This window comes from Mastacembelus armatus, chromosome 2 (assembly GCF_900324485.2).
Source record: "Mastacembelus armatus chromosome 2, fMasArm1.2, whole genome shotgun sequence".
In the NCBI taxonomy this organism is placed as follows: Eukaryota; Metazoa; Chordata; class Actinopteri; order Synbranchiformes; family Mastacembelidae; genus Mastacembelus; species Mastacembelus armatus.
The window spans coordinates 9,937,090-9,945,789 of NC_046634.1; positions in this window are offsets into that span (position 1 = coordinate 9,937,090).

Sequence of the window (8,700 nt, forward strand, 5' to 3'; positions counted from 1 at the left end):
CCCCCCCTCCACTCCCCAGACTCATCAGCGATGGTCAGGTTTCTATAAGAAGCTGCTGTTCTGAAACTTTCTGGAAAAGAGAAACGTTGTTCCCAAAACAAGAAACTTTAGTTATTAACTTTGTGGTTTCCAATATTTGACTTTTCTGTTTTCTTGACATCTTCCTGGAGAGAAACTTGTAAATTAATATGAGATTCACTCCAAAGACAGACCCTGAGGCTGAGAGTGGAGCCAAAGACTGCAGGAAAGCAGGAACAGAGCTAAAACAGGGTTTGGCAGAACCATGTCAAGTCCTTCATATAGAAATGACCCAAAAACCAGAAGAGGCTTAAGATGCTGAACCTTTATTCTGGGCACACGGTGGCAGTGGCTCCGTGAAAGAAGCTTTCTGCTTCTGCACATGGAATAAAATGGTTTAATGTGAGCGAAGAGGAAATTTTCTGTACGACATGTGAATGTGAAACTAATAAACACCAAACTCAGCTAAAGATGCTGTTCAGATAAAGACGAGTTTGTCACTGGAAGACGTAGGTTTGTTTTCCTCCGTTCAGCTTTCCTCGCTTTATCGTGGTAAAGATCATTGGAGGAGTTCAAGGCGTGAAATGAGTCCGTTCCACTTTTAAATGCAGGAACTAACTTTAAAAAGCCTTTGTGCCTAAACACAGACCCTAGTGACCCCTGCAGAGGTGAGGGGTCTCCCAGACACCGAAGAAAGTTCAGATAACTAAAATATGGAGAGTTTAAAAAGAAAAAGAGAAAACAAACTGTAGAGTTTTGTATCAGGTGAAGATTTAAACACTTGTCATGAGATATATAGACCCTCCTGCTTGGCCTCATCAGGTTTTACTGCACAGTGGAGGTAGCTGCTGCTGTTTACTCGTAACAGAAACCTACAGAGTCTTGGCCCTGCAGGGCGAACTGCTGGAGCCCACCGAGCTAAATGACTCAGCTGTGGTGTGTGAACGAGCAGGTCGCAGGCTAAAGATGAGCCTGTTACAGAAAAAACCCCAGACGACCCTGTAAGACCTCCTGCGGCGCTACAATCAGGACCACGAGTCAGGTCTGAGTCAGACTCCAGACCACAGCAAGTCATGCTCTTGGCAGGAAGCTCAGACTTCGTTTCATAAGGCTGCATCCTATTGTAAATAAACTTACTGATTTTAGATATGACACTAAAAACAACACAAGTTTCTGGAAAAGCTGCTGATATTTAACGTACAAGTCAAATATTAGCAGGAATTATTTTACAATAAACAATAAATGATTCTTTAAAGCAGTTTGTTCTTAGCTGGTACTGATTTGGTGTCAGCTTTTATTTTGACAGCACTTCCTGTCCTGATTAGATTCACCTGTGGCTCGTTCTGTCCTGGACCTGCCTGAACGCTCCTCACCTGTGTTCCCTGTTCCCTCTCACCTCTGTCTCACCTGCCTTCTCTGGTAACTGGGAACCAGTTCTGGATTTGGATTTTGGATTAGTTTAGTTCTCCTGTCTCTGTCATTTGGCCTTTGGATTGTGACGTTTTCTCCCTGAGCTCTGTTGGTATTTTTCAGTTCTGTTTGTGTTTATGTTCCACGTTCCCTCATCTCTGTCATCAGAACCCTGTGGAAGAACCCGTTTACTCACCTGGAAACCCCACGGTTCCACATGAGGAGTCCCTATTGATCAACCACACAATGACCCCCCCCCCCCACTCCTCCTGACTCTTTGGTGAGTATCACACTTCATCCTCTGCCCAAATCCAGTTCTGATCTGTACACAGTCCTGCGTCTGGCAGAAACATTGAAGCCCGGTTCACCACTTCCCTGATCCGGACCACATCAGTGCAGGTTCCTCACGTTACCCAGCTCTCTGTGTTGTGCATTTGGGTCCAGTCGGTTCTGCGAACGTGACAAATGGATCATATTCTGGGTTTGAATGATCAGGAACAAACTGGCTGTAATGAAACTGATCCGGGTTTGACCCCTGATGGTTTTACAGTGACCAGTTGTTCTACTGGACTCTTGGGGGGGGGGGGTAAGTGCACGGAGACATTACTGTCGATGGTGTTTGTTGGTCGCCCTCCCCAGCCAGAGTTTTCCAGGTGGTCCAGAGGTTCAGGATCCTGATGGGTTTTCTGCTCACAGGCACAAAGCGTTGGCACAACATGTGTTGGCTCCTTGACAGCAGGTTGAAAAGTAAAAACAACCTTTATTTTGGAAAGGATGTAGATTTCCTGTGTCGTTCTTTAAAAACACTTCCAGAGAAGAAAGATGAGGAAAAGAGAATATTAATAACTCATTTAACACCGGTATGAAAATCGGCTTCACGTCTTCTTGAACTGGGATGAATCACATCTGTGTTTTTAATAACGGGGACGACGTGTGAGGTTCTTTTACGTGACCTCCTGTCCCGTCACCCTGCTCCTCTGAGAAGGAGCTGACCCCTGTTAGTCTTGACTGTTAGGGGTTTTTACCAGTTGGCTGATTCATCACAATATGTGGGAGCCGGTTTATTCATTATGGGTCAGAATATTTAGTGGATTCCAATCAGTCATCTTCTGAAGGCAGCACTGTAAATACAAAGACCACATGCAGCAGGAAACAAATCCCCAAAGATCTTCCATGTCACAAATGCCTCACAAATTACCTTTCTGACTCCTAATCCTCGGGTTCCTCGAGGAACCGTCCCCGAGCCCCCCGTGGTTTTAATCTGAGGAACCTGAAAGGGCTTTCCCAGACGCGTTAATGCATTTTAAAACATCTTAAGCACATTACAAGTGTGTTCCGCACCATTCTCTCTGCATAATCATGTTTGGAAATGACACGCAGCGTTATCGAGGAGCTAAATAACGTTCTCATCCACCGGCCACGGACTCCACCACAGCCCGTCACTGTTTCACAGAGAAAGGCGTCACAGCTGGATGGGAGGTTACAGATGTTCGGCTGCTGTTTTCATGAGAGCAGTGTTGTCGGTGTATTTCTTTTTCTCCACGTAGATGGAAAAATGGGATTTTAAAGTGTTTTGATGTTCAAAATTTATTTTTATAATTAAGGTTCATTTTTACCACTACATATCCCAGGATTCTTTGCTCCCGTACTTCCCAGAGGCGGAGTAGGTCGGCCTGTTTTCCCCCGGTTACTTGAAAACACTCAGGGAAGTGCGGATGATATTTTAGTTTCACAGGTTTGCCGTGTATGTCCTGGCGTTTTGGGTTTGTGTTGCCAGATCTTGCGAGAGAAACAAGCAACCAGGTCTAAGAAAACCAGCCCAAAACGAGCAGCAAAGCCATAGTTTAGTGTTATTTTGTGGAAATAAACCATCTTAGGTAACACTTTACCATTTGAAGGTAAAACAAGGTGTTACCCTGTTTTATTATTTAGATTTTAAATGCCCTCCTGTGGTCTAAGCCCCAGTGTAGACAGCACTACACAGCAAACTGTCACTAACTGGACTAATTACAACTAAATCTCATTTCCCAGGTGCTTCAACATCTGCGGGCTCTTCCAGATGCTGCTGTCAGACGGAGACGACAGGCCACATCTGTGAGATTAGAATCTATATTTCATCTCCCACAGCTGCAGGTGCCTCATACAGATGTTTGTGTTCCATCTCTTGAAGCCTTTTGTCTTCACTGTGGTTGAAATACAACAACGTTTCCCACCCGATGAGCAAAAACTTGTCATGTTCCTGTGCAAGAACAAGCAAGTACTTTAGATTTTATTCTAAATTATTGTAATAGTGAATTCATCAGATTTCTGCAGCTGCTCGGTGTATTTCCCCCAGATTCAGTCAGAATTACTCACATTTTGGTGGGTGAATAATTTTCCATCATGCCTCACCGGCTCGACCCCACAGAGGGTGACACTGCTGATATTTAAATCTACAGTCGAGTGGAAGAAACAAATATGTTTGCAAAATGTCACTTTGTAAGAGTTTGTGTGGATGGAATTAAGATTTAATGAGCCTGGTTTGTTTGAGTCGAGCATCATCTTTCACATTTAACCAGAAAAAGGTTCATCTTTAAAAAAAAAAAAGTGTCTTTAAAACAGGTAGAAATGTTCCCGAGTGTTACCAGCTGAAGCTTCATGCTGCGTCTCTAATAAACAAAAGCTTCTTAATGACTTTTGTTTTTACAGATTTCAAGCCCAGAAGTTTCCAGAACTCCCTCAAAGTTTCATAAAAGTCAGCATCAAACCCACAGCACCGACAGCTGCAGGTGCCGACCGTGCTCAGCTGTGATGCACAGTCTAAGGTGTAAGAGACGTGTGATGTAGCTGTGACCCCCCCCCCCCCCCCAGGCAAACACCTCCACACTGAAGCCACAGCAGCAGCCGCCCCCCCTCCTGCTCCCAGCACAGCTGCCTGGACTTCAAAGCAGAGACTCTGGCGTCGAACCAAAGCCGTACTCTGTGGAAACTACTAATGTTAGCAGCAACCTTTATTTACGTGTTCACTCCTCATCACAGGAAGGCTCCTCCCTCTGACCTCTGACCTCTGACCTCCACAGAGAGACGTCTGAGCCACAAACCACAGTCCTGACGTCTAAAAGGTAATTATCAAGTTTTTAAGGTTAAAATACTTAAATACTAATATGCAGAAAAATGGCCCCGACAGGTATTTTAGGATTTATGTCAATACTGGATGATCAATATTTACAGTTTGGTACTTTATGTTACAACTATATATTTATATATATATATACTGTATATATGTAATGTTTATACTGTACTGTATATATGTATATGTACGGCTTTCATGTGGTCTAAAAAGACAGTATTTCCTTCTGAAATGTACTGAAAAAAGTGTATAAAATAGTATATAACAATACCAAAGTACAAGAACTAAACATCATTAGTTGACTTAAGTAGTACTACTACACCACAGAGAGTAGTACCAACAATACTACAGTGGGTACAGGTCTGATTCAAGTACTGGTAGTGTTATATTTGTGGTAAAAGCTGTAGAAATTGCAGTATCTACCAAAGGTAGTAGAAGTAGTACAAGTATGGATATTATCAGTATTCATGGCACAAATTACTGTAGTAGTATTATTGTAACAGTACTCCTATTCATGCATTCAGTAGAAGTAGATTTTGTACTAGTTTTTAGTCATAGTACTATCAAATGCTAGGTAGCAGATGCAGTAGTGTGACCTCAGTACTGCAGTACTGCTGTTTCTGCTGCTGCTGGTCCTGCAGGACAACAGGGAGACTTTTTGTCCTGCCCAGGATCAATCGCTCCATAGATGACGCCCACCCGGCCAGGCCTCTCCGTGGGCGGCCCGTAGCCCAGCAGGCCGGCCCCGCCCGGGCCCTGCTCCGGCCCCCGCAGGGCCAGCACAGCAGGAGAGCTGCACTTTACAGCTGACGCTCCCGTGAACTGTGCCGCCCCTGCTCCCAGCCAATGGGAGCAAAGGATTGTTTTTTGTCTTTGCTTCACCGTCGCCTCGATTCATTCGGTCATTTCACCGTTTGCTGCCTGAGCTTCCAGTCAAACCTCACAAACGTTTAAGATTTTGTTTTTTATCAGCAGGTTTCAGATTTTTCTTCCACGCTTCAGTCACAAAGAGCCACCTTAGACCTTTAGCCGTAAAACTGGACTTGGCTCTTATGTGGCTGGTGCAGCAGATGCACTTCACTGGTCGCCTGCAGTCACGACTTTCATCTTTATATTTGCATCTTTCTCACTTACCTGCAGCTCTGTTACCTGAGGGACGTCCCCCTCCCGTCACTGGGGGTCTCACCTGGTAGAAGACAAAGCCCACTGTGCTTTGGGCTGGTGCTGCTGGGTGGAACCCACAGATGTGGGAGAGGTTGCAGTCAGGGTCGAACTAGGAGCACCCAAGGGCTCAGTCAAATCCCCACAGGGTAAACCCCGGACGTACCATCTTTTGTAATGATGTTTTATACATTTTCATTTACTGAATGAGCTCATGCTTTGCACCAGTCACATTAGACTTCTGTTCTAATAATTGACCAAAGTAATGTCTCCCAGGTTCTGCTTAGATCAACATGAGCACAGGGCCGCATTAGTGCTTCACATCTCCCATTAATATTGAGTATTTTTTGAGTGCTGTCAGTTTTAGACCACGACGACGCTCCACATACGTCCACATCTGTTGGTTTTTGTCGTCCTGCTGCCTTTAGGAGCCTTTTTTGACATCTGGGGTTTTTTCTTTATGTTCCTGCAGGCAGCCAGTGGTATCTGATGTTTCATTAAAGGCAGACAAATCTTTGCTTCCTCTGTGTCACGTCTTATCCGTGTGTACATTAGTCCGTGCGTTAACGCCACCAAGACAAATCCCTGTGCACTCATTGTGCAGCGATGCTGGTTGTGATGTGCTGCAGGGCCGTGGGCAGGGCCGTGTGGGTACTTGTGCGTGAGGAGCCCTAAGTTGCAGAGGTTTTTTTTCTAATTGAGTCAGGGACTTATGCTGGCAAGGTAGGCGTGTGAGTGGGGGGGAGACTAATCCCAAGCTGCTGTTGTTTTTCGTGCCTGCTGGCTTGAGATCAAAAACTTAACAGCAATAATCATGCAAAATGTGTGGCTTCACTTCAAAGCCTGCCTCAACTTTGCTCACACCCTTAGCTCGCATTGTTTCATCATTTCTAGCAGTTTTTCTCCTCTCCTTCCTCTCCTGCGAGGGATTTTTTTTCTCCTTCAGTGTTTATCAGCGTGTCAGCGTGCGGCGTTTGAAGGTGATCTGATAGGCGCTCGTGACCTTTCTGCAGCAACGCTTAAATTAAAGCACTTAACTGATTAATCACACCTAAAGATAAGCTCAGAGCTGAGGTGTTTTTGTCACACACCACACTGAAGGTTTCTCTCTGACTGCAGTGGGTGGATGTGGCGGAGGGAGCGTCAGCCTCTGCCTGGAGATAGCAGACATGTCAGACGTCAGCAGCACTCTCAGGGTGAGGATGCCGTGGGCGGCGAGGGTCGCTGAGGCCCGAACGTGGCCAAAATGGGCAAATCCCCTCCACGTCAGCCCACGGCCTGTCAGCAGGGAGCTGCAGGGCTGCCCACTGACGCTCTAAAGATGCAAGGCGTAGCATTTTAGGACTAGTAAAAACTCCACCACGTTATTGGTGCTTGTCCTACTTTGTTCTGAACCCACTGCTTTCAATACCCAGCAAATCATGCAAATTTGTACTTGAACAGACCTTTTTCTTTTGTGAAGTAGCAAACCTGAAAGGATAGAAATCAATTAGAAGAGTTTCCTGAGCATCATTTGGCAACTTTGCTCCAGATTTGGATTTGAAGCTTGTAAAATAATTAAATGCAAACTGCAAACTGCAGTAATGAAGAAGCCACAGCAGCAGAAAGAAATGAAGTTTATTTTTAGAGGAAGCTTCTTAAACCAAACCCCCGAATGATGCTGCACATGCATGTTTCATGTTAACGCCATATAGGATGACGAGCATCTGCTGTGTTTTAGCTGCTTTACCAGAGTCGGGACTGTAGACAGGATTGAACAAACTAAATTCCCCCAGAAAAAACCCAACCCACTTGAGAAAGTCTTCTTGTTGCTGCATTTCAGTAAATGTAAAGTCATTTATTTCCACATTGTCGGCTCGTGTCAGATATTAATAATAGTAATATTAATAACAATGTGTGAGCACATTTACACTATGTTGATGTTTTTTAGTGCGTATTTAGCTCATGCAGTATATTTCTAAATAAACTGCAGGTGGGGTCCTCCAGCTTAGCAACAGGTAAACAAACATGGCGTCTCCTGTGCTGCAGGCGTTTTCCTGAGGGCAGCAGAGACTCTCTTCAAAGACACATCAGGGTGACTGTTGTTTGACACCTTGGTTTTTGTTGTCGTCTAACCTTTTCAGCTGCACTACAGTCTTTTTAACCACAAGCCCACTGAGCCCACTATAGAGGAAGATGAGTCAGTGCTAAGTGTGACAGCACAAACGCGTCATGAAAGTTTTTCGTCGAACTTATGGAGATCTGCATGTTGATAATCAGCTCGTTTGTTTATTCTGATATGACGAACGAGCTCCTGCACATTCTGATGTGACTCTGTGAAGGGATGGTCTGTTCCTGGAGTGAACCACCTTCCCTACAGCTCCACCTTCGCTCTGGCACAGGTGCTCCAGCTGTGTTATTAAACCCACGATAATGACTTCACACCACGGCTCCTCGTAAATCCAGGGGAAGTTTCTGACACAGCTCGGATGCTGATGTCGGAGGTAGGGTCGTGGTTTGTCCGAGATATTTCTCTTATTTTTAACGTTGGTGCCGATTGTTCCTCTAATTATCTGACTCACATGAACTTCTCACGCACGTTTTTACCCTCACGCTCTGTGAAATGTGCAGCGAGTGTGTCCTCCCAGCACTCGCCACCTTTCCCCGGCGTCTCTGAGGAGGAGATTTTTAAGTCGTGGTAGTGAAGGCAGCAGATTTCCATGCTGGCACATTTGCAGGCAGCAGGGCCCCTATAGCAGTTTGTGCAGTCCACACTGCAGTAAAGTTTCACACACACAAACACACTGCAGGAACACTGCAGTCTCTATCTGTATGTCACATAACCTCCGCCTACGCACGCTACACCCACACACATCCTTGCCCAAAACACCCACACAAGTGTAATGTGTGCAAAGACACACAGACGCACACAGACACACACACACACACACACACACACATCGCCCCTATACACACTCCCCACCCACGCAGGCACACACGTGTTCAGTCAGACATAAGCCGCT